The 27,256-nt window shown below is 46.3% G+C and overlaps 1 protein-coding gene and 1 pseudogene across 6 annotated transcripts in view; both read right to left on the reverse strand.

The window, feature by feature from the left end:
• Positions 1–27,256, reverse strand: part of Pdzd2 (PDZ domain containing 2) — a 386,938-nt gene that overhangs the window by 136,553 nt on the left and 223,129 nt on the right. The window contains exon 1 of one of the 6 annotated variants that reach the window (XM_087632903.1): positions 7,637–7,850. The gene's annotated coding sequence lies outside the window, so the exon portion shown is untranslated. 6 annotated transcript variants of the gene reach the window in all.
• Positions 23,328–24,241, reverse strand: Ftl1-ps14 (ferritin light chain 1, pseudogene 14; annotated as a pseudogene).

Consider the following 27,256-nt stretch of genomic DNA (forward strand, 5'->3'; position numbering starts at 1 on the left):
TCACTCACACACACACACACACACACACACACACACACACACACACACACACGTGTGGGGAGAGATAACACTCACATTAGCTTTTTCTTATTCAAGTTTGCTCACCCGAAAGAACTCCTAAACCATATCATATGATCGCCCTATATGGGCTCTTTGTAAAATGAATCCTTCTCTAGGTTGCTACTGATCAGTGTTCCGGGGCTCATAGCCTGGGGTGGTGAATTTCGGTCATCACATTTGGCTTCAGGGTTACCTCAAGAATCAGTGAAGTGTGTGTAGCAAGTGTCTATGAGGGTTTCCAGGGAAGACTGATGGGGTGGGGGTGGGGGTCAGCAAAGAGTGGAAAGGACATCTTGGATTTGGGTACCTCTTCACCCGTAATGACGGATGTGGGGTGTAAGGTGGTGGAGATGGTGTACAACAAAAGGACACTTGCTTGTGCCTCTCTTCCAGAGCAACTGTGTTCTTTCTGCTGCACTGCCATGGATTCCAGATCCCAGCTTCTGATGTGGGCTTACACAGCAGCACTGTTGGGGCTTCTGTGCTGGATTATCGAACTCTGTACTTCGTATGAAGGCTCCCCCGGCTCTCTGCTGCAGATGGCTACCATGGCTGATCATGTGAGCCCATCTCATGAGTTCACTCTTAAAATTACACATGCTCTTGGTAGTCCTCTAGAGAACCGTAGGATATAAACCTTAGCAAAAGCCAGAGTTGGGAGTGACTGGAGAATCAGCCTGCATACAACAAGAACCTGTCATAATAAACCACTCCACAGCAATTAGCACTGGGATGGCCACTGTCACTGGCTCAGAAAGGTGACTATTTGCAAGGCATGGTACCTTGACTTTGAGACTTCTCAGATTTTAGCATGACCTAGAGGTTGCTTTTGGAATGGATGAAGAGCCCATAGGAGAAAGAACTAAAATTGATAATACACTCTCCTCCCCTTTGGGAGTCCCAGTGACAACAACTGTATGTCATTCAAAGTGTACGTGTGTGCGGGTGCAGCTGAGACAGTGTCTCATTCTGCAGCTCAGACTGTCCTGGAACTCTGTCTTCCTGTAGCTCCTGATGGCTTTGGACCCATGACAATCCTCCTGCCTCAGGTCCCTAGGTGCCAGAGTTACAGGTATGAGCCACTAGGTCTGACTTATTTCTCCTCTTAAGAGTAAAATAACGGACTCTACTCAAATTTAAGATGTGATGCTCAGTGACTGCCAACCTAACAAACTCATTCAGAATATCAATTTAAAGGCCAGTGTGATGGTGGCACATTCATGTAATCCTAGCACTGGGGAGGTAGAGTCAGAAGAACCAGGAGTTCAAGTTTATCCTCAGCTACATTGGAAGCTTGAGGCTAGCCTGAGCTACATTACACACTGTCTCAAAAACAAAACAATCAGTCAAACAAACTAATAAAGAAGAATTTCTTATATCAGTGTGTGTGTGTGTGTGTGTGTGTGTGTGTGTGTGTGTGGTGGGGGGAGATTAAATTTGGAAGAGAAACATACTAGGCGATCCAGGAGAAGTTGGAGCAGGGGTAGGGTGGAAATGCTTATGGTATAATCTGTCTTAAGGTTTCTATTGCTGGGACAAGACATCATGATCAAAATGCAAGTTGAGGGGGAAAGGGTTTCTGCTTACACTTCCACAGCACTGCCCATCATTGAAGGAAATCAAGACAAGAACTCGAACAAGGTAGGAACCTGGGTGCAGGAACAGATGCAGAGGACATGGAGGGTGCTGCTTACTGGCTTGCTCATCATGGCTTGCTCAGCCTGCTTTCTTAGGGAACCTAGGGCCTCTAGCCCAGGGATGGCACCACCCACAATGGGCTGGGCCCTCTCCCATCAATTGCTAATTTTAAAAAATGCCTTAAGGGGCTGGAGAGATGGCTCAGAGGTTAAGAGCACTAACTGCTCTTCCAGAGGTCCTGAGTTCAAATCCCAGCAACTACATGGTGGCTCACAACCATCTGTAATGGGATCTGATGCCCTCCTCTGGTGTGTCTGAAGACAGCTACAGTGTACTCATATAGAATAAATAAATAAATAAATCTTTTAAAAAAAATGCCTTATAGTCAGGTCTCACAGAGGCATTTTCTCAGTAAGATATATATATATATATATATATATATATATATATATATATATATATATATATATGAATGAAAGTGGCAGGATTTATGATGAAATTGATCAGTCAGATGTACCCAGGTATGTTTCTCAGCTTTTATGTTCCAGTCTCTCTTGAATCGTTGGTTCACTTGAGGGACAGACTGAAGCCAAGCAAGCTCTGGCCTGTGCCTTACAATCTGAACTGAATCCTTTCTTGTTACCACCTTCTCTGCAGCAATTAGAAGTAACCTTTTCTGTTTACTTTCCGGGTCTTTATTGCTCTTCTGCCAACACTGTCACACATCTGTTACAATAAGATACATGTGATATTTTCCAACTCCAGGTGCTGGGCCGGCAGTCAGTACTCTACCCCACAGGCAGCCAACTGGCTAAACTTAAGTCTAATATGGTGTTAAGCTGGAGGCAAGATGGAATTTGGCTAGTCAAACAAGAGTGTTTTGGAAGGCTGACCCTTCTCTAGGTGACGGGTGAACACTTCCCCCCAGGAAGGGGCAGAAATAGAAGGAAAGGGCAAAAGTGAAAGATAGCTGTCCCATGAAGAATAAAACCACAGACTCTGAGAGGAGTGTCACTCAAGGGGAGGTCATTTGCTCTCCTTGCATCATCACCTTTTGCTCCTCTGCCTCAGGGGCTTCCACCCGTTTCTGATTTGGATAGAGATCCTCAACTGTTAACTGTAGAAGGAAGGTAGAATGTTTGTAAAACTCATTTTGGGGGGTGGGCGGTTGTTGTGAGATAAAGTCTTGAGAAGATACAATGCAAGGCCTATCCGGTCCCTTAAAATCAGCCTACAACTGTGTTCTGTCTGTCCCCACCGTCCATCCAAATCTAAGTGAAACAGAGAGACTTCTGAACAAATGGATTCTACAGGCCATCCTGTATCTTTCTCCAAGTCACTTTCTGCTAACTTGCAATTTGGTTTCCCTCTCCTACGCTGGGAGAGGAGGGAAGTCAGTGTTGAAATTAGAAGGGCAGAGAAATGGGTCCTCCTGTATCCCATGTTAAATCTAGCCAATAGAATCTAAACCAGTGGTTCTCAACCTTCCTAATGCTAAAACTCTTCAATACAAGTTGTGGTGACCCCAACTATAAAATTAGTTTGTTGCTACTTCCTAACTGTAATTTTGCTATGATTATGAATCATAATGTAAGTATATCTAGGTTTTCTGAAGGTGACCCCCTATCTCCAAAGGGATCGTGACTCATAGATTGAGAAGCAATGCTCTAAACCCTGCTATTACTAAAAATGTGGGCTCTGGGTTGGTTCTTCTGTTAAGACAAGGAGTCACTTTCGGTACGGTCATGTAAAATGTAGGTGAACCGATTGTTCAGGGAGAAATCATGACAGGAAAAGCAGATCCCGAGACCCAGGTCACCTGCTTTCAGGGCCTGCACCTCACTCTAGAGGGAATCGCAGTATGTCCTCACGATCAGCCACACCTGAAACCTGGGGCAGACAAACCTGTGCGGGCCACAAAGCCACACAAAGATCTATCCTGTGGTGTACCACACAGTGCCTTCTCCTCCGTGCCATGGCGAAGATGCCAGGTGGGCAGGAAGGCCAGCATTGTGCTCTCCACGCTTTAAGAGAAACAAGGCAGAGCTGTCATGGAAGGATCTTGCATTGAATCATCCCTACTGCAGGAAATACACAGAAATACATTGGGAGGCCTTCATCTTTTTTTTTTTTTTTTTTCCCGGAGCTGGGGACCGAACCCAGGGCCTTGCGCTCCCTAGGCAAGCGCTCTATCACTGAGCTAAATGCCCAACCCCTGGGAGGCCTTCATCTTAAAGGTGGCAACAAGTATTTAGGGGATACAAAGTCAGTCAAATCTATTCTGCAGGCCACAGGGATGTGACATTGTTGATTCCCTTTCTATTGCAAATGTTCACATACTCAAAATCATCAATTGTATTTGGCTTGGCTGTTCCTCTCCTGTAGGTTTACAAAGCTTTATTTAAAAAGGATATCTATCGGGCTGGAGAGATGGCTCAGTGGTTAAGAGCACTGATTGCGGGTTGAACCAAAAAAAAAAAAAAAAAAAGCACTGATTGCTCTCCCAGAGGTCCTGAGTTCAATTCCCAGCAACCACATGGTGGCTCACAATCATCTGTAATGAGATCTGATGCCCTCTTCTGGTGTGTCTGAAGACAGCTACAGTGTACTCATATATATAAAATAAATAAAACTTTTTAAAAAAGGATATCTATCTATCTGTCTAAATCTGTCTATCTCTATAGAGGTAGATATAGGATATATATGATATATATATAATATATATATTTATATATGGATTATACACACACATAGATGGATATATATAAAGATATATATGTGAGTGTGTGTGTGTGTATCTCATTGTCAGAAAAAAAGGGAAAAGAAACAATAAATAAATGTCAGATTTCAGCCCTGTTTAAATAGCCAAAGAGAGAAGGCAGATGCCCTAGCCAAACATTTAATGCTGTGAAGTCTGCATAAATGAGTTGGCTCAATAAAGCTGCTCAAGGCTTCTAGGACCTACCTGTATCTGTATCTTTAAGACAGGAGTTGAAAAGACTCCTTCTGACCCTGAGATTTCAGGCAAACCAAGGCTCTGACACTTTGTGTCATTCATACAAAGGAAGCCCCCTGGGAACAGGAGCTGACCCATCATCCTCTTGCCCCACCAAGAATGGCCACAACAACAGGGCTTTAGCCTTTGGGGCAAGCTCCTCCAACTCCCTGGCCCAGTTTAGTGGGTTGGCGTCCAGTAGGATTGCAACAGTTATGCAAAATAGGTCTCTGAAGGTCTGAAATTCCGGTGCCTACAGGAACAGCAGGTTGCTTAATCTCCAGACTCAGAGCCAACCCCTTTGCTAAACATAGGCGAGGCTCTGTAGCTCCCATGGCAGATTAATGAGCCACCCGTCCTGGCTCCACCAACCAGCCTCCTCAGGGGTTACAGACGCAATCTTGTTGCCAGGCTTTGCCTCCTGTGAGGGACTGGACTGTTCACATTTTCACCCCTCCTCTCTTTTTTTTCATCAAGCTAAGCTCCACTCCCACCCTTCTTTACTGACAACATTCAGTCTTCAAATATGGGAGTTGGGGGGAGGATGGATGATTGAAACATCTTGGTGAAAAAAAACTTAATCTCAGGCTTTTCATTTTCCTTCTCAAACCCGGCCCTCCTTATGAAAGACTTCCTGTGTATCTGCAGTAGACAACAAGCTCCTTACAGAAGCCAGCCCTGCTTCCAGGCCTGCAGTTTTGACACAAGTTGAACATAAGCAAGGTCATCGGATTTTCTTTTTCCCTTATTAGACTCGACAGTAACAATGAGAAACTGTGTGTTACAGAGACCTGGGTGTTCATGGGAAGGCTAGCAAGCTTCCACTAAGTACGCTTAGGGATCCATAAGGAAACTTTGTTCTAAATGAGATACCATATTTAGTTAACTTCTGACACATAGTGTGTACATAGAGACATATATTACTATAAGAAGCATCTTTTGTTTTTGAAGTGGCAGTGTGAAATACTGAGGTGGCAGAAGTCTGGCCAGCATTGACTTGGTGGAAGAAGTGATGCTCGTCTAGTCAACGTGTGGCTGCTTCTGTGGCTCACAAACCAGGAGAGATGCAGAACCAATCAGTCACATACTCCATTGGCATGCTGGTATGCTTTGCCATTGACTAGACCCGCTACATATATTCAACTGCCTGGTCCCTGAACTACAACACAACCCTTTCGGAGGCAGTGGTGCCACTGAACACAGACCGAGACATGGCTTTCAAAACCACAGCCTATACAAACTGTTGGACACACAATGAGCTGTGCCCATCAGCTGGACACACTTTCCAAGAATACGGAGAAACAGTTTTTATTCTTTTTTTTTCCCCCGGAGCTGGGAACCGAACCCAGGGTCTTGCGCTTGCTAGGCAAGCGCTCTACCACTGAGCCAAATCCCCAACCCGAGAAACAGTTTTTAAAAGACAGACTTTCTGCTAAGGGGTCAGAGAGTAAATCCGTGTTGTGAGCTATAAGTCTCTACCTTTGTTTCTCCAACTCTTTAAAATGTACAAACACATTCTTAGCTCCCAGGCCATATAAAAAACAGGCTAGAACAAGCTGGACTTGGCCCTTGGGCCATAATTTGTTGACCTAACTGCTTCCATAATGGGCCCTGTGGAAAGGGTGGTTCCTTAGCTCAGATCGAGTCACTGAAGTCACTATACTCGCTAACTGGGGCAGGAGCAGTCTGAAGGAAAGGTGGGAGATAATAAACCTTGGCTCAACAGAGCAAGGAGGGTAGGAGCTAGAGGTATCCTAAAAGCCTCCAAAGTGTTCCCTCTCTGTATAAGTTGGCTGTGGAATGCTGAGACACAGGAACGGAACAGCGATAAGGTGTCCCTTGGACCTAAAATCAAAACTAAAACATGGGCCATTATTGACCATAGTAAATAGCCCACCAATCAGCAGTCCCCAAAGCAGCTCCTATGGCTGCCTTCTCAGACACAGCTCTGCAGCTCACAGGCTTTCAAAGTTGCAAGCAAAGAACTCCCAAATCCAGGCTGCAGCTCGGTCACTACCTACCTCCGAGGCTCACCTCAGAGCAACCATGCATGTTATCCCTCACCCGCCCCAGGGTCAGCTCAATTTCACAGCATTCTGGCTTTTTCACTGGAGGGGAGGATCTCCGTCAGGTCAGCCCTGACACAAGGAGAAGCAAGGTCTGAATGGTTCTGAAAACCAGGCTGGGCTGGGCTCTATTTCTGTTCTGTTTCTCTTTATCACTGGAGTCCCGTTTCCCCACCACAGAGAGGATGTTCTGAGATTGGATACAACCACAGGAGACACAAATGTTTTAATTTTCTCCCTGTGTGGGTACAGCCAAGGCTGGCCCCAATAGAACATTCCCTGGTTCGGGGGTAAGGACATTATTGTGATAGCTTCCAGCCCTCCATGCACCCCTCGGCTGACAAATGTTCAGGATTCATACCATATCATCTCCCTGATTTCTCTTTCTGACTTAGAGGCTAGGCAGAGGCAGACAGCCTCCCCGGAGAAAACACCAGCACACACTGGAGTTCCACTCTGGATCCCAGTCAATTTCTGGATATTCCCCAGCTGTGAGCCAAACGCTGAATTAGCAAGCCCCTCTTTGGGTCTGAACTATTAAAATGTAACGATTGTTTTTTTTGAAACTTGAAAAATCAATTTCTGGTCAACTATCTTCCAAGTATTAGTTCTTAAACAGTGCCTGCTATTTATCATCTGCCGATTTAAAACCTGGTTTTAACTTACAGTCTGCCTGGTTTTACATGACTCGCTTTTAAAAGTTACCCTCAGATGATCAAACTAGTAACAAAGTAGTAACAGAAACACTTTCCTGACCAGCATCTCATGTCCTTTCTTGTTCATTTCTCAAATACTTGATTAAAAAGAAAAAAGAAAAAGCCGCTAGGAGTCAAAAGTTGTGGCTAGAGAGGAAATAGGACTAAGAATGGCTTCCTACCTGCATCGTAAGCTGCTCAGGTGAACACTCTCCACTGGGCTCCAGCAGCAACTTGTACAGGCCAGCTGCCAAACTTTGCTGTGTTTTCTTTCCCTTCTCCATTCAGATCTTCACAGAGGGTTACTAACTATCAACAAAAAAATGTGAGCCAGACCATTGCGTGCTCCAACTTCCTGCCAGTGCGCTCTGCGCTCCGCTCTGCTCCGCTGAGCACAGAGATTCTCCTCCAGCTTCACCTGCTGAGCTCGGCCCCACCCACTCGAAGCACTCAGATCATTTTTCATTTATGAGTGCGTCCAGTTAAACGGTGTATGTGAGGGGACCAGCCACACACAGCTCTGCCAGTGTGTGAAATTCCAGACTGCTAAAAAACCACTTTAATTTTGGGGGAGCGAAGAGGGAAGCCAGCCCCTGGCAGCAGTCATGGGAGGTGTCCTTTTGACGGCATCTGTAGGTCAGCTCTGCCCTCAGCGAAGGACAGCTCATGATATGGACACAGACCACAGAGGTAGACTCCAGATTTCAGGCATGAACCAACAAAAATATACCAACAAAAATACACCAAGTGTGTCTTTTACATTTACTAAAAAAAGGGACGCCAGGAAACAAGCTGAGAATTTTTCCACCCAGTGACTCCTTCACAAGGAGCTAAGTATATTTTGATCTTTAAACGGCCAAGGTTTGTGGGTTGGATGTTTGCTGTGTAAGCATGGGAGCTGAGTTGGGATTGGCAACAGCCATGTCAAGGCCAGTGCACATCTGTAACTGCTGGAGCTGGAGTGGGAGGCAGAGACAGGTGGCTCTTAGGGTTCAGAGCCAGCTAGTGTTGCTGGTCCTAGACCTTAAGTGTATACGCACACATATACACTCATACACGAAACCGGCATTCAAATGGATATAAAAATGGGAGTTTATTTTATAATGAAATTCATTGGTACAGAAGGGCTACTTGTCTCCATGACAACAAAGCTCCACTTTTCTAATCCGGCTAATCCCATCTTCTATTTCAGACTATCAAATACAGAGAGGGCTGATTGGAGCACACGCTCCTTCTTGAACCTCAGCAAAGATGATTTGGTCTCTCGCCCTGACGTTATCAGGAAGTACAACTTTAAAAAAGAGGCTCCCCCAAAGCAGTACACGTACAACCCTGTTTCTACTCTATGGAAACAGCTTTGCTTTGCAGTGAAGTGAGGGGGTCTCCGGAAGTCCAGCCAGAGCCAAAGGAATTGGTAGCCCCAAGGCCTTGGCAGTAGGTTTGAAAAAGTGTGCATGAACGACTCAAAAGAAAATGGCTTATTGTTACCACAATATTAACAAAATTCTCACCAGGCACAATCTAGGAAAAATATCTTTTGTTTACTAGCTGTTCTCAGGCTACACATCCAGAAAGTCATCTTCTTTAATTTATCCATTTATTTTAGATTTTTATTCAATATAGTCACATCCCCCATACAAATTACACAGTGTCATAACCTATGTTTAGTCACCATAGAAGTTCGATTTTCAAAACTATTTTATTATATTGGGGCTGGAGAGATGGCTGGAGAGCTGCTCTCCTAAAGGGCCAGGGTTCAATTCTTGGAACTCACAAGGCAGCTCGCCCCTGTCTTTAATTTCAGTTCCTGGGGACCCAATGCCCTCTTCTGGCCTTTGCAGGCACAGATATACATGCAGGTGAAACATGTGCACAGTTAAATAAAATTTTAAAAGTTGTTTTTAGTAACAGCAACAATAACAACAAATGACAAAGGCAGGTAGATTTTTGCTGAGTTTGAGCCCAGCCTGGTTAGTCTACATAGTGATTTCTAGGACAGCCAGAGCTACAAAACAGAGAAACCAGGTCAGTCGGTCAGTCTGTCTATCTGTCTGTCTGTTTCTTTCTCTGTCTCTCTGTCTCTGTCTCTGTCTCTGCCTCTGTCTCTCTCTCTCTCTCTCTCTCTCTCTCTCTCACACACACACACACACACACACACACTCACACACAATATCTCTCCAAAGGAAACTACACGGTCCTCCTCATAGCCCACACATCTGTGAGGAATCTCCGGGTGGCTTCCCTTTACAGTCAGGCCCACCTGTGCTGTTTCCCTGGTGGGTCAGATAGAAAGAAATACTAGAGGACAAGCACTCAATTCAATGAGTGACATGCAGCCCAGAGGCTAGACTGGATGGTGGACTTTCCTCCCTGCTTTGGGAAAGCTCACTCTCCTACACTGAATTTACCATTAGAAGGAAGCCTGGTCCTTATACTAATTTATTTATTTTTACTTTTTTTTTTTTAAGGAGTGGAGGAAACAGGGTCAACATGTTCTTGGCCCATGAGAAAACTCCAGTTGTGGTGACACGCAAGTCGTGTCTACTGAACATTCTATCCGTTTGTGAGGGCTGCCAAAAATCTATAGCAAAACCAGTTTTCCCACCTCTCTGTCACATTTTCTCACCAGAGGCTGGGCAATGCACAGCACCGAGCTTCGCTTCAAGGGCACTGCTGCTGTGTTCACTGACAACACCACCTGGTAGCAATTTACTGACAACATCACCCCGTAGCAAGTGCAAGAACCAGCCACCATTTCATCCCTGGTTTCTGAATTGAATCCTCGCTGACTTCCTGTTACCACAGGAAGTAGTCGTGCGGAACTCACCTTGGTTCCTGAGATCAGACACTCCTGTGTGCTCACCTCCTACTGGATTCACACCTTCTGTGACCTGGGAGGGACCCTAAGAACCATTTCCTCATACCTCCTCACCAAGTGGATGTGACAATAGGCCCAGGGAGGGAAGAAAGCTTCCCTGGTGGAAATGCTGAGATTAGAAGGCAGGACTGACTTTAAGGTCTGGACTGGGAAAGTTGCTATGTGGTTCTGTCTCCTAGAAATGACAGGGAAGCTTCACCCGTGATACCTCAACAATATGGCTGCCTAAACATGACCTGAAGAGCCACAAACAACACTGACAGTCACGTTAACATGGGGGTGGGGATGACTGTCGCAGTGCTTTGCTCATATTTAAAGAATTAGAGCAACTAAGGGTTTCACAGGGATTAGCCCCCTAATTGGTTATCTAATACCAAATGATCAGGCCTGAAATCATATATATGCAACACTAAGCAAATTGAGCAGGTTGTATTTATATATTTATGAACACATATAAACACACACACACACACACACCTAGGTGGTTGGTGTCTGAAAAATTGGGGTTTTCTAACCTTCACATGGCACAAGCATGTATGTGCACATACATCTGCAACTACACTAGCCACCCCCCTACTCCATACATATGAGTAGCACTGACCACAATAGTCAAACGGTGGAAACATGGAAGATATCCACCTCTGGATGAATGGATAAACAAGGTGTACTATGTACAGACAACAAATTCGCCATTCTCCATCCTCTGCCTCCCAGGTGCTGGGATCCTAGCCCCATACCTCCATGTCCCGCCCAGAGTTTCATTCTTGAAAACCCAAGTTCTGGAGACAGCTGCTATGAGTGTTTGTGCAGCATCGTGAATATGCTTAAAACCACAACTCTGGGAACGAGAAGAGGTCGAAACGGCAACATAGTCATACTTTTCAGAAAGCCAATGGAAACTGACTTTTCCTGCCTCTTCTCCTTAGCTTTTCCGTAGCTGCCCTTCCCAGTTCTAGAACTGTCATGCTTATTATGAAAATCAAAAAAATGAAAAGGTGATCACGTGTTACAAGTTAAAACTTACAAACAGCCTTGAAAACAATCTGTTCCCTATCCCTCAACCCAGTGTAACCCAAACAAAGCCGTGTGAGCAGGCAAGGTGCTGTTTCCCTGTGCTGAGATGAGAGGTAATAATGTAGACGCTGCTGGGGAACACCCTGGATTGTGCAAGCCAGGAGAGCTTTGGCCTGCAAACTCGGGAGGCTCGGCTCCCTTCTAACTACTGCCTGATGCAGTGTTTACGAGTCAGTGAATTCCACGTGTCCACAGTCTGTTCCTCTTCTCCTGAGGCCCGCATGTAGCGGCAGCCCTGGTGCCTACCTCACATCAGGCAGATGGACATCAGCATCTCACTGGTCACTGGACAGGGATCAGTTTCTCAGCTGTGGGATCTGTCCAGTTCTTGACCAGCGCTCGCAGCCCAATTTCTAGCTGCCCTGCTGCCTGGTATCTGGGTTCTAGCTTTTTTATCATCATAGTTAGTTACAGCACATAAGAGTGAGCTGACTCTCGGTGGACAGCTCTCCTCTGAGCTCTGACCAGCCTCTGATGGCTGCCCATCTCTCATGGGATGCTCAATAAATACAAAAACCCATGATACCCTCAAATAAAACCTAGCATGCTCTTCCTCAAACACATTCCCGCTCTTCCAATCATTGCTACTCCCGCCACTCACCTGAGTTTTCTTCCCTCTCTATTTCTGGCCACCTACCCCTTCACAGGTTAAGGCCTTGATTCCTAACTATTTCTCACTTAAGTGCCCACCCCCACCCCTCCATCCCATCTTGTACACAGATACTTGAGTGCACATGTAGATCAGTTGGACATGCTCTACTGATGTACCACTGTGCATAGAATAAAACTTCCCCTCCTTCAGACAGCATCTAAGACTATTCTTGAGCTAGTCTAATGCCTTGTGAAGAAACATGCATACTGAGACTGGAGGTGGGGGGATGAGGGGAGCGAGCGCAAGCGAGCTCAGGGATTAAGAGCATGTACCACTCTTCCAGAGGACCTGGGCTTGTTTCCTAGAACCCACATCGAGACTACCTGTAACTCCAGCTCTTGGGGATTCAGTGTGTGTATGCTGGAGAGCACGTCTAGGGTCCCCCACATACTAAGCAAGTGTTCTATCGCTGAATTATTCCATCAGACACACATTTTTTTAGTTGTTATAACTGGGATGGAGGGAGGGGTTGCTACTGGTATCTAGTGGTAGGAACCAGAGACGCTGCTAAATATCTGTAACATGCAGGACAGCCTCCTACAACAAGACTCAACCACAGCATGCGCCTCGTGGGGTCTTAGGACACCGCTGTACACTGTACTGTGACTGCTTCTCGATCTGGGGACCACAAGCATAAATGTTGGTAGGGTACAGAAAATTAAATGAATGAGCGAGAACCTGGTCAGATAAGCATGACAGACATCACCAGGCAAAGTAGGCGGTAAAGGCTTTCTAAGAAACACAGACAAAGTCCCCAAACATGGCTCTGAGTCACACGATGTGTGACAGGTTCACATCTTCTACAAGCCTTCTGGGCTATGGTGGGAAGTGATTTCCTCTCTGCTTATTCCTGTTTTAAATTTTAAATTACAGTTGTTTTTATTACACACACACATATATGTCACACACACACACACACATATATGTCACACACACACACACACACACACGTCACAGTATGAATGTGGAGGTCAGAGGACAACTTGCAAGAATCGATTCTTTCCTTCCAACATGTAAGTAAGGTTTGGTGGTGGCATTCAGGTTCGGTGAGAAGCACCGTTACTGGCTTAGCTCTCCCACGGGCTACCTGGCACTCGTTCTAATGATAAGGCCGGGACGATACTGAAGTAACATTCCTCCTATTTTCCTTCAGGATCCTGCATGCTCCTAATGTCTAATAAAGAAATGAGAAAATAGGACAAAACATTATCTGCTTTTTAAAAGAATGAATTTTAGTGTGTGTGTGTGTGTGTGTGTGTGTGTGTGTGTGTGTGCGTGTGCGTGTGAGTGCTTGCACACGCTGGTGAGCACACGGTTGAGGCTGTGTAACGTGTACCTGGGTACACACAGGGAGGCAGAGGACAGCTTTGTGGAGTCGGTTTCCTCCTTTCACCTTTATATGAGTTCCAGGGATGGAACTTGGGTCACCAGGCTTAGTGGCAAGTGCTTCCGGCCACCAAACCATCTCACAGGCCCCGGTTTTGCTGTCTTTTTCAATTTCCTTCTTAAGGGATCTTTCTCGGTTTCCTAATGATCTTAATCTAGTTTTTCTAAAAATAGATTCTATAAAATATCATTTGAGGGAGAGAGACGCTCTGTGCAAGGAAGACTCCAGAGAAATGCGTTTAGAACGTGCTGCTACCTGGCTCCTCCGTTATCTGCTGTGTCCAAACCCCCTTTCTGGAGTTCCCACCCCTGCCTGTTTGTACCACATTTTTTTTTTTTTTTCCGGGGCTGGGGACCGAACCCAGGACCTTGCGCTTCCTAGGTAAGCGCTCTACCACTGAGCCAAATCCCCAGCCCCACCACATTTTTTAATATTCCTGGAACAAGCACTTTGAGAGCTTTCCAAAATGTTCCTCCATATCCTCGTCTGTCGTCGACGTCTTCCTTTGGCATGGGGTACTTGGTGTAGATTCCCAACTACGCACAAGAAAGTTCCACCCGAGACTCAGCTCTCTCGTTCTTAGCCTCCTCTCTTCATCTAACGAGTGACCAGAGTGAACATGGGAGACGGTGACGAGGGTCACGCTAGGTACAGGGAAGGCAAACGAAGAGGAAACACATAGTGACCTGTGCACCTTGGTCCTCAACAAAGACAGCCATCCTCAGGGCTACTGGTCATCCTTTAGGTGGCTTCTCAGAATCAAGGCCCAGTCATGAGGATTGAATCATTTCATGATAGCCACACTTCCTTCAGACATGGCTGAAAAGGACTAATCTCTTTTTGGTAAAGACAAGTCTAACTTCAGAAGAACAGAGTCCTCAGGCCTTACCCCACCCATCCCTACCCGGCAAATGTACACCTGATATTCGACCTGAGCGCCTAAGTGGAGCAGGTGGAGGGTGGTGGAGGAACCACATAGCACATGGTTAGTGCTAGGCAGTGGAGAGGGAACCTGGGCAGAGTCGGTATTTAACAAAGGTCCCTCTCCCTTGTTACTCTGCTGCAAACGTGTGGTAAAAATGCGAGAAGCCTCTGTGAATTAAAACAGTAACTTGTTTCTGTGGCTATTCAGCCCCTCCCCCATGCTCTTCCTCAAGCCCAACAGAGGCAACACAAGACTCCTGGCTGTCAGCTTTCTGAGTTTACCACAGCATCAGTATGATCAAAAGGTATCAGAGTGTTTCTTTTACAAGTGGAGGAGCGTGGAGGGAGCCCTTGGAAGAAGTCGTTCTAAAGCCACATACGATTCAGTGACATGTTTGGGCTCAGAGCTACACTATCGAGGTACTTATCACCTTAACCCTGAAGAATCTCCTAGAATCACAGATGTGTCTGTGGTTGTGGGAACTTAATTCATAAACCTGCAGCTTTCTGATGCCACTGAGGAAGTTGGGCCGTGTACGTAAACTTCTTTCCCGGGGCCTCCAAACAATCAGGTTTTTGTTTCTCCCCTTTCCTTCCCACAAGAAGAATTTCTAGAAATAATTGGAGGCGATTTCCCATGGGAATAAGGGGAGAGTGACTTCCAGGTCTTAAACCTTATCTAAAGCAGCTAGAAAACAAAGGGCCCAGCAGTTTGCGGCCTACCCAGAAACAATACAAAGGCTGCCAATTAAAGGCTGCCAAGGCGTGAAACTTCCGAGACTCCTAATACTTGAGAGAACTGTGGGCACTAGGATCAAGCCACTCTGGTTTGTGATCAACTAAGAAAGAGGGTAGCCCGGTATGATGAGGCACCATTGCAATGCCAGCCATCCTTGAGGCTGACCAGGAAGGACCAAGCTCAGTAGCAGCCTGGGCAAGACAGTGAATGCAAGGCCAGCAGAAGCTACATAGCAACAGTGTCTCCAAAAGGAACAAAATAACAACCAAAGAAACATGTGGGCCTTCAAGCAGCTATCAACGCTCCAGGCACTGCAAATGTAGAAGCAAATAACTCTCTGGTGGGGGTGTTGTTTGTGAAGGAGCGGTAAGCAGCATTAAAGAAGGGCGTATATTAAAAATAAGTGCTTTATTTCACTTCTCTAGAAAAAAAGAAAAAAGAGTAAGCATTACCAAATGACTACGTGCGACTACAGCAACCGGGGCTTATTAGTAACCAGGAAGCCTCCTCAGACAGAGGACAGTGTATTTGCCAAGCTTGGGCTCCAGTACTGTAATAACATGGTCGTGGCCCCAAGGTGTGCATTGATGAAGTGACACTATAGTGGTGTGGACTGTCCACATCTCAGTCTCCTCTCTGCCATTTCAGTGTACAGCCATCACTAGCCAGACTACACATGGCTCTCCTGGCTCCAGAAGTTCCTGGTTTAATTGAAAGTGACAACAGGGAAACGGGGAAAGAGAAACGGAACTCTGAGTGCATAGCGGTGTTAAAGGACTCAGAAGTCAGTGTTGAAGGGTTTCCAGAGGGGCTGCCAGCTCCAATCAGGCCACTGGGTACTTGATGAGGGCGGAACAGAATCACACATCGCCCGGGACTTCCCCGGAAGAGAGACATGAAAACACTAGTCATCTCCTGGGTCAGTCCACCATCAAGAGCTGGGCTGGAAAAGAGCTGCAACTTCCTTCTCAGGAGTAAAATCATCTTCAGCATTTAAAATGTCTGGATTAATTCCTGGTTAGGCACGAATCAGGTCCTACTTCCTCTTTTACTGATAAAGGCAAAGAAGAAAAAGAGGTGTAAAGAATAAGGTGGCTGTAAAATTAAGAACGTAAGCCCAAGCTAGCAGAATTTGCTTCTACTTAAAAAAAAAAAAAAAACTAGTTCAGGGGTGGAGAGGTGGCTCAGTGGTTAAGAGTGCTTGCTGCTCTTGCAGAGGACCTGGGTTTGGTTCCCAGTACCCATACCGGGCAGTTCACAAGTGCTTTTAAGTCCAGTTCCAGGGGATCAGAGACCCTCTCCTGGCCTCTGAGGGCACCAGCACAGACACGTGGTGAGCATGCATACACGTAAGCACTTACACATCTACCGCCTCTAAACCTCTAAGCACCAGAGAAGCGTGGGGGTTGTGTGTATGCTGTTATATACGAGGGTGAATTCTAAAACCGCCAGAAAGATGCCCATGGGCATCAGATGCTTCTTTCTCTGTCTTGACGTCCTTTGCTTCTCAGCCAGATGACCATGGGAAGCTGGCCTTTCCACCTGAGTGTACTAGTGACAATTCAGCTCCATGTTGCCTTTCCTTTCTTTCCTCCAAGGACCCCCTACCCCTCCTGCACACCTTTACTCTAAGCTCTTAAGAAAACTTACTACCATTTCTCTTTTCTTTCTGTATGTTCTCCAGTGGGAGTGAGGAAATTTCCTGTCTTTCCTAACTCCCAATGGCCATGGGTTTATAATATGCCCACTGCCAGGCACAACCACACACATCCCCACTCCAGTCCCGTGGCCCTGTGGCTTTCCCTGGATGCTAAGTGACTCTGACTATGGCTACCTAGTGTTTGGACCCCAGGTTCCCTTGCCACCTCCGCCTAGTATTCTCTGCTTTCCACAGAGGCTGCGGTGCCCCTCCACATCCGAGTGCTGGCACCAGTCTTCATTAGTGCCCTCAAACCCTTGCTAGCACATGGCACCTATGTCTGCCAACAATGCTGTGCAGTTTACAAACACACATGAGACCACATGTCTGCTATGGTGCCGATCCACATGGAGCCATCTGTAAATTCTGATAAACACTCTGATACTTACATCTCTCTCCTATTTCACACTCCGTAAGCCTCTGCTCCTCAAGCTCCTGGATACAAACTTTTAACCGCTTCCCCCTGCACCTCCCCCGCAGTCCCCTAGACAGGAGTGCTCCTTATATCCTGGAACTCATAGAACAGTCTGGCCTTGAACTCACAGAGATACACCCGTGTCTCCTTCCAGACTGCAGTCATTAAAGGCATGCACTGCCACTACCACCCAGCTGAATGATATCTTTAATCCACCAACACCCAGAGATCCTACAGGAAAACAATTGAGCACGTGCAGGTCACGGTCTTGCAAAAGTGACCCTCTAATCACAACAAGCCCAGCCTAAAAATAGACGCACCTGGCTTAGGACACCCAAAGGTCTCAGGAGGCAAACACCACCACACCTAGCTCACATGGCCTTGATTGCTGAGATGGGACAGCCTGTGCCCCCAGGGTATGAGGCAACACAAGGAAAAACAGGTGTGCATACTCACCTCTGACTCTAAGACAACTGGGGACCCAGTGGGAGGAGAAGTTGGGCCTCTTCACCTGACTGAGGACACACAAAGGCATTCTCCCAGGACTGATAAGACAGTGTCATTTATACCAAGGTAAGTGACACAGAGAAGTAAGGCCTTGCACATGGCCGCCTATCTCTGAGTAACACCAAAAGTTGTGGTACTGCTCTGCAGGGCACCCACAGCCCTCATATAGACAGATACAGCATTCTGTTCTAGGACAAATGATTAAGGCCTTATATTTTGCAACCCAGGATTCTACACCTGAAAAACACCCAAGGCAAAACCAATGCTAGACAGACAAACAGATAAACCTAGACACACAGATTCCAACACGAAAAGCTCCAGTTACTTGGATTCAGTCTTTGGAGTTCATGGACAGTTATCATCAGTGGGAGTACATGAGGGCCCAAATTTCACATTTCTTTTTCCATAGCTCCCCAACCTAAGTTTCTGATCATCACAGCCCCTGTAAACCAACCTCCAACAAACATCCCTTAAAAACAGAACGCTGGGCTAGGGGCATAGCTTATTTGGTAGAGCATTCACTCAGCATGAGTTCAAATCCCCCAGCGCTCACTACATTGGACATGGCAGTGAAATCCCAGCACTAGAAGGCAGAAACAGGATCAGTGAAGTTCAAAATCATTCTCAGCTCCACAGTAAATCAGAGGCCAGCCAGGCACACGTAGATAGATACCCGTCCTACAAACCGAACCCCAGCAGCTGTGTTTAGGAGTATCTGGACACAGCTGTGGGCTGAAGGGGCACTGTAAAAACTTGTTTTCCCTCAAGACAAAATAGAGACGGGAACCAGCTCTGAGAAGGCCTAAGTCCCCACTAATTTGTCTGTAGACTGATAGGTTCCTATCTAGAAGTCAAAGCGTTATCTATGGGGCTAGAAAGAAGGCTCAGAGGATAGAGGGCTTACAGTGCAAGCATGAAGACCAGAGATGGAATCCCAGATCCATATAAAGACCCAGGTGGGTATGGTGGCCTGCTTATATCCCGAGCATGCAGGCAGTGGAGACAGGAAATCCCCAGAACAACCAGGCTAGCCAGACTGGCTGCAATGCAAGCTCAGTTTCTGCCTCGGTATATAAGGTGTTGAGCAATCAGTGTCAACTTCGGATGTCTGTGCTTACCTGTGCACGTGCACAAGTGCCTTGGCAGCGACGATCAATTAAAAATTAAAAATTCAAACAAGACATGTTTACCCAGAACGCAGGTATCACTGCAGAGTTCTACCAACACCCAGCAACTTTTCAGCTTTTTACAAATTTATTTGTAAAGAAAGGGGTCTTAGTAATTCACCCCCTCCATCAAGTTAGTCTAACCTTTTAACACCACAACACAATGCTGTCATCTGCAAAGTTCCAACTGAGACCCAGGAAGAGGAATCATCAAAAGATAAGCAGAACTGTGTCTGTGTTTACAATTTTGTATTGGGCCAAATTCATATCCAAACCTGGGTACGTGTATCCCAGGTATGTGTGTTTGCGGACTGCAGAGTGGACATGTCTACTAGAGCTTCTAAAAGAAACAGCAGTTCTCTCTGAAACGGTGACTCTTAGGGACAACTAGGTAAGTATTCACTACTCAAGGCCTTCTCCATGCCCTACATTCTGCAGATCTCAACCTCCAGGTCTGCCAATTCCCACCAGGCCTATCATAAATATTTCATGCTGCCCCACTCCCTACAAGCACAGTAATGTCAGAATCACTGAGGCCGCTAGCCTGAATTCTGGCTTGCTTCACCAGCTTTCTGTGTCAACTCTGTGAATAGGAAGTCATCATGTCACAGCACATCCTTGATTTCAACAGGACCCCAGCTAAACTACTGCCTGGTTGCTTCATCTAGGAAAATGGTACCTATTCCACCCCATCCGCCTCTCTCACGCTTTAGTCTGTCCTTCCAAAGTCTCATAGCTGTCCCGAGACATGAGCCCCCTTCTTGTGAATTTTCCTTTTCAAAGCAGGAACCTTGTGTAAAGAAGAATTGTGAGGAATGGCTCACTGGAAAGGACTATACAATAAAGTCTTATGGTTAGTGATTGAAAAAAAAAAAAAAGAAAGAAACCCAGTTTCTACTGGGGCTGCTTGGACATATGACACTTGAACTGGGAATTCCCTCAGCTTTTTATTTCAGTGGTCTTGTGGTTTGGTAGCCACCAGAAAAGTTACAGAACATTGGCATTCCAGTCACCCAGATGCAGCTACAACATCTGCCTCCAGCTCTCAGAAGCACAGAGAAGCTCCAAGGTGGGGGGAGGGGATGGAGAATGACCCAATTAAAATGCAAATGAGCCTGCAGATTGTTGCTGCTAAATGGACCCTGAAGGAAAATTAATACACATATTGCAAGCCCTTGGCAAAATCAAGAATTGAAGGCACCCAGAAAATGCAAATTGAAATCCTGACGATGGCTTTATTTCTAACAATACATAACCTCTAAACTCTAGTCCTAGCCATCAAAGGTGTTAAAAGAAACAGATAGTTTTCCTCCCCCACCTCCCACCCCCACCAACCCATTCTGACTTATTTAAAACTTTAATTTGCTTATTGACCTGATGATGTAAAATGACCACATAATGGCCAAAGTAAGAGAGGCAGAAACCTTCATTGGCAGCCAAGAGCTGTGTGGGAACGGGAGGGAGGCTGGGAACAGGAGGGAGGCGGATGGAAACAGCCCCACCCAGGGGAGCCATGGTTTCTCAAAGGGATAGGAGGTTAACACTGTAAGATTATGCAGCAGGCACCACATCCTAAGTTCGAGCATTTATTTCTTACAGGTTCCTGGTCTCTTCACTTTTACAGACAAGAGAACTGGTTGGGCAGATTCATTTAGTGAGCAGAACACTAGCTTTGCCAACTTTTAGCTTCAGCTTCCCTTCCTTTACTCCAGTATCCTAACAAATATATTTTCCCCAGGTCTCTTATTACTTTTTGGACCACACACCTACCTATGATGCTTTGTTTAAAAAACAACTGAGAAGCTGAAGTCTAAAGGACACAATGTATTTCTTATGACTAAGAAAGATGCTGTCCCATCCCTCACTGGCTCCTTTTGTTCTCTTCAAACTCAAAATTTGAGACCCAGAGAACAAAAGTTTGAATTTCAGAAAGAGAGTTAGAAATGGAAGATTGAAGCCAACTGGTATACCTCAGAGGCAAGGCTCCTTCCATGGAAACAAAACAATTGCAGAAAATTATGCATTGCTAGAGCCGTGCTTCCACACGGTGAAGTTCCTTCGAGTAGATGAGTAACTTCCCACATAGGGCATCAGTTCCAAGGAGAGAAGCTGAACCACGAGAATCTAGCCTAGCATGAAAACTTTGGGGTCTAGTGCTTGCTTTTAGGACAAATGCACTCAAACTCGGTACTTTGGTCTCTATCTGCCAGGCACAAAACAGAGGCACAGATACTACCTGTCTCCTAGGACCTAAACTCTGTGTTTTGTCTCTCCTGAAATGAAGATATTGACATTCTAGCCCTCATAGTGAACGGTGCTGGGAAAAGAGATTTGGGGAGGTGACTAGGTATCAGGGATCAAACCCTCATGAATGGATGGGGTAGGGTAGGGCATCTTGAAAAATGGCTGCCTTGCCTTTTTCACCATCTGCAACGAGAAGGTACCATCTCTGAAACAGGAGTAGGCCTTTCCTAAACACTAAACTGTACCATGTAGTCTCTACTTCACTGCTTTAAGCTCCAGGCAGACCTGTGCTACCAGCTACTGCCCTGTTTCCCTTCATCTGCAGATGGAAGACACACATTAGCTTTCATTTTTTTCCTTTTTTTTTTTTTTTCCAGAGCTGGGGACCAAACCCAGGGCCTGTGCTTGCTAGGCAAGCGCTCTACCACTGAGCTAAATCCCCAACCCCGTAGCTTTCATTTTTAATATGCTTTTTAGCTCAATGGCTGGGCACGTCTAAACCTCCCATAGTTAACGTGCCCTAACCTTCACTCTTAGCTCACACTAAACTGCCCTGCTATCCCAGGCCCAGTAATGGAAGCAGCCAATGGCCACTCCACCCAAGATCTCACATGGCTGGTGGCTCTTTCTCCTGAAGCATGGTGAATTCTCTTCTGCATCTCCTAGCCTGCCTGTGGGAACCTCAAAGTCCCGCCTCTTCTCCCAGCCATTGGCCACTAGCATCTTTACAGATAGATCAAGAACCAATTGGGGAACAGGACCTTCAGTGTTCACATTCAGATTCCTGAACAGAGCATCAGAACCACCCCCTATACTAAACCCCCTGGGACCTTAGTTTGCAGGCCTCCTAGATTCTAAAGCTTTTGAGAAATAAAAGGCTGATTTGTTAGAGCAGCTCAGAGTAAGACTGCATCTGGCTTCCTGGAATGAGGACTGGGGTGAATTAAGTGTGGCTGAGGCTGTAAATTGGCTCAACTCAATCCCACTTAGCAAAAATCCCAACCCCCCACATATCCCATATTCCTTTGCAGCCATAACACAGGCAGGGAAACTCCTTTTTGCCAATTCAGTATGACTTGAATGTAACAGGTAGTGAGTAAAGATGGTGCCCACTGTGATCCAGGCCTTTTATAACAGTTGTAGATAAAGGCCTAGTTTAGCCATCTCTCCATCAAGTCCCCAGGACAGAGCAGAGAACAGATTGATGCTTTGCCTGCTAGAATGGTGTAATTTGGCTCCTTGTGGTGGTGTGAATAGGAATGCTCCCCCCAACCCCCCAACTAATTTGAATGGTTGGCCCTTAGAAGGAGGCACTATTAGGAGGTGTAGCCTTGTTGGAGCAGGTGTGGTTTTGTTGGAGGAAGTGGGTCACTGTGGATGTGAGCTTCAAGATCATAAATGCTCAAGCTATGCTTATTGTGTTGCACAGTTTCCTCCTCCTGCCTGCAGATCAAGATACAGAACTCTCAGCTCCTTCTCCAAAACCAGGTTTGCCTGCACGCTGCCATGCTTCTCACCATGATGATAATGGACTGAACCTCTGAAACTGTAAGCCAGCCCCAATTAAGTGTTGTCCTTTATAAGAGTTGTCTTAGAAGGGGCTGGGGAGATGGCTCAGTGGTTAAGAGAACTGGCTGCTCTTCCAGAGGTCCAGAGTTCAATTCCCAGCAACCACACGGTGGCTCACAACCATCTGTGATGGGGTCTGATGCCCTCTTCTGGCACGGAGCTGTACACACAGATAGAGCACTCCTGTGCATAAAAAGTAAACAAAAATAATTAAAGAAAAAAAAAAAAAAAGAGTTGCCTTGGTCATGATGTTACTTCCCAGGATTGAAATGTTAACTAGGATACTCCACTTCTGGTTTCTCAATATGCCAGCCTAATCTGTGGTCCTTCCCAGAAATTCTGTGAAGCACCTGGCATCCTTTAATACAAGCTTTTCTGCTTAAACTGGCTCTAGGAATTTCTGTCATTAGCAGCTGAAAGCTGGCTGGCCTTAAAGAGCACAGAGAAGTAAAAGGGAACTGAAGACTGGTACACAGCAGCTGGAGACATGGTGTCCACACAGAGTCCCATCAGGGGCTCCCAGATTCTACACTTTCAGCCCAGCAGGCCACATGTGCACAAGCTTCAGGGCTGGCCACACAGAGGTTAACTCTTTTTTTTTTTTTTTTTTTTTTTTTTGCTGTTTCAAAAAGCTTTATTTTTACTTGGTCCAAGACTTGGGAGAGGCTCCAGGGCGGTTACAAAGCTGCCTAGTGGCTTTAGAGGTTCATTCGGGTGGAGGTGCTGAGGCGGTCGGTGCAGAGCAGAGGAGGGAGCCCCTTGGAAGGCACAGAGGCCTAGTCGTGCTTCAGAGTGAGGCGCTCAAAGAGATACTCGCCCAGAGATGCCTGGGCCACGCCAGTCTGCGCTGGTTGTGGCCCTGCCACCCTACGGAGGTTGGTCAGGTGGTTGCCCATCTTCTTGATGAGCTTCACCTCCTTATCCAGGAAGTGGCTTTCCAAGAAGTCACAGAGGTGAGGGTCTGTGCGGGCAGAGCCCAGGGCGTGCAGATCCAAGAGGGCCTGGTTCAGGTTCTTCTCCAGGGCCAAGGCAGCTTCCATGGCCTCCAGGGTTTTACCCCACTCATCTTGAGATGGCTTCTGCACATCCTGGAAGAGTGCACGGCCCCCGCGTTCATTCTGCAACTTGAGGAGACGCTTGGCGCCCTCGCGCTTCTCCTCAGCCAATTCGCGGAAGAAGTGGCCTACGCCCTCCAAAGCCACGTCATCCCGATCAAAAAAGAAGCCCAGAGAGAGGTAGGTGTAAGAGGCCCGCAGGTGCAAGTTGACCAGGCGGTTCACGGCAGCTTCCACTTCGGTGGAATAATTCTGACGAATCTGAGAGGTCATGGCTGATCCAGAGTATGGAGCTAACCGCGAAGACGGGGCTGGCTGGTCCTAGGAGCCGAAGGCGGCAAGGAGATGGTCCCGGAGGCTGCGACTGGAGAGACTTGTAAGGCGGCTGGAAGTGAATAAAGTGGGAGTCCCCCGGTCTGTTCCGTCCAAACACTGTTGAAGCAAGATACAGATCCTCGGGATCTCCAAAGCGCTGCTCCACAGAGGTTAACTCTTACTGCTGCTGGGTAAGTTCTGTATTGGATAGGACAAGTTTCTCAGACCCCGACTTGAAGATCCTTATCTTAGGCAGGGGCCTTACTGGTTTCCCTATAGGGTGTACAGAGAATGAAACCAGATAATATAGACAGCCCAGTATAATGTCTAGGAGCCAGAAGTTGTCCCAGAAACAGAACCTACCTGGATCTGATTGCCCAACTATTATCTCAGCACTTGGTAGGCTGAGAGAGCCAGGATACACGGTGTGTTTCAGGCCAGCCTAGGCTATCAGAGTGAGACTGTGTCTCAAAAAAGAAAGCTCTTCATCATGGCATCTCCTTAGCTGTTGGCTGTGTCGAGATAAAGCTGGACATCTCCTTCCCAGCTACTCACTGTCAGAAACTCACTGAAGTGACGATGACTGCGAGTTTTACAGTTTTTACAGGAAGCTATTGATGCTCTGAGTGAAGAGTGGAAGGGTTATGTGGTCCCAGTCAGTGGAGGGAATAACACCCAAGCAAGGTTCTCCCATGAAGCAAGCATCTTGACCCACAGCAGAATGTGCCTGCTGTTGAGTTAGGGGTGTTCTTGTTCTAGACCAAGAACTGGAAAGAGGGAGCACACGTCTGTTTGTGGATGCCAATCTGAATGCTCCCAACTTGGTTACTTTTTTTTTTTTTTTAAATGGAGACAATGATATTAGTGAACTGAGAGATACTGTTTTGCCTTGGTGGATGGGGTACAAAAGATCTAGCAGAATGCTAAAGCTTTTCCTTCTTTCTAAAGGAAATGATGCTTGCTAATATGTTGTCAGAAAGCCCTTGAACAAGGAAGGTAAGAAACCTAGGACCTGGCTGAGTACTGCAACACATGCTTTCAATCCTTTTTAATGCTTTTAACGCACAGGAGGCAGAGGCGGGCAGATCTCTGAGTTCAAGGCCAGCCTGGTCGACATAGCAAGTTCTAAGACAGCCAGGGCTGCACAGTAAAATCCTGTCTTTAAAAAAAGAAGAAAAGAGGGCTGGAGAGATGGCTCAGTGATTAAGAACACTGACTGCCCTTCCAGAGGTCCTGAGTTCAATTCCCAGCAACCACATGGTGACTCACAACCATCTGTAATGGGATCCAATGCCCTCTTCTGGTGTGTCTGAAGTCAGTGGCAGTGTACTCACATATATGAAAGAAAGAAAGAAAGAAAGAAAGAAAGAAAGAAAGAAAGAAAGAAAGAAAGAAAGAAAGAAAGAAAAGAAGAAAAGAGAAAAGAAAAACAAAAAAGCAGCAGCAGCAGTCCGGATCAAAGCACCCACGGTTTGGCATCTCATTAACTCTGCTTTCCTTGTAACAAAACACTGATATGCTGCTCTTCAGAAACAATACATTAAGCAAACCACAGAGGCGCTGCAGGGTATACTAAGCTTTTGGCCACAAGAATGAAAGAAGCCAATCAAAAAGCCAGGAACAGATTGCCAAGTCGTGTCATCTGAGAATTTCTACTTCCATGTCTGGGTCCAGTCACGGTTGAGTTTTTAAGAGTGAGAAGTGGACCTAGCGGTGGTGGCACACACCTTTAATCCCAAGCCAGAGGGAGGTGGATCTCTGAGCTTGAGGCCAGCCTGGTCTACAGAGTGAGTTCCAACAACAGCCTAGGCTAAAAGGAGAAACTCTGTCTTGAAAAAGAACAGGAGGAGGAGGAGGAGGAGGAAGAGGAGGAGGAAAAAGAGGAGGAGGAAGAGGAGGAGGAGGAAGAGGAGGAGGAAGAGGAGGAGGAAGAGGAGGAGGAGGAGGGATAATAAGAATCTTAAAAAGAAAGACAGGCAGGCAGACAGACTAAGAAAGAACATATATAATGGCAGCTATCCCATCCAATGTTCACCAACTGACTGGGCTTATGTACTGGGGTAAACAAAATAAAAGGTTACATTACTTTTCCTTCCCTAAAATTACCCCCACAGAGAGGAAACTGCTGTGTTCGAGAGCAAGGGACAAGCTTCTCTCTGATGGCTGCGGGCGATAAATTAACAACGATGCTTCTGCTGCAATGCAGATGGAGACATTTAGGCAGGCCTAGATTACAGAAGGAGAAGAAATGTGTGAAATGTAAGAATTATTTACAGGGAAATGGTCGCATACCCTCACCGGCTGGATTTCCTGGGGACACAGAAGCCTGGTGGTTAAACGTCGGAGACCGTGGAGCTCTGGAACTAAGTTGGAATTCTGACCCGCCCTCTCCTGAGCTCACCACTTATTAAGGAAGTTTCCTAACCTTTCTGGTCACTAGTTCCCTCCGTAAAGTGAGATAAGGTCTCACAGGGTCACATAAGGAGTGGTGAGGTCTATGTGAAGGCACCTTCGACAATACACAGATGAAGGTCATTCTCAATCAGAAGATGAATGGATGGCGAACCACACAGGGTTACGTGAGAGTACACTGTGGACTTGGATAAAAAGCCCGAGACAGAACATGCAAAGACATAAAACTGCCATCTTTTAAATAAGGAGGATGGACATGAGCTCACAACTCATGAAAAAACTGACTTGTGGAATTTAAAAACGCAATTCTGAGTTTGAATACATTTGTCTATAACCTATACGGGTAGGGAAAGAAATACTCGAAATTAATGACATTTAAAGCTCCGATGAGGTTTTAAAGAAAGGCTGAGTTTTATTTTATGCGTGTGTGCTTACATAGTCCCGCACGTGTGTGCAAACGCCAGTGGGAGCCAGAAGCAGGCGTCGGGTCTCCTGGAGCTGGAGTTACAGTTTGTAAGCTGCCTAACCTGGGTGGGTGCTGGGACCTGAGCTTCAGTGTTTGTGACTGAGCAGCAGGACCGAGCCATCTCCCCATCCCCTCAATGTGACTTTAAATATGTGACTTCAATTAATAAACTAAGTACTAATGGATATTTCACATATTAAAACGTTATTAGTAGCACAGCAGATCTCATCCCATTAGGATGTTAACTATGCTATTTCCTGCAGCAGTATGTTGCCAAAGCTTTTTCCAGCTCGTACTCTG

This window comes from Rattus norvegicus, chromosome 2 (genome assembly GCF_021556685.1).
Source record: "Rattus norvegicus strain SHRSP/BbbUtx chromosome 2, alternate assembly SHRSP_T2T, whole genome shotgun sequence".
Classification (NCBI taxonomy): Eukaryota; Metazoa; Chordata; class Mammalia; order Rodentia; family Muridae; genus Rattus; species Rattus norvegicus.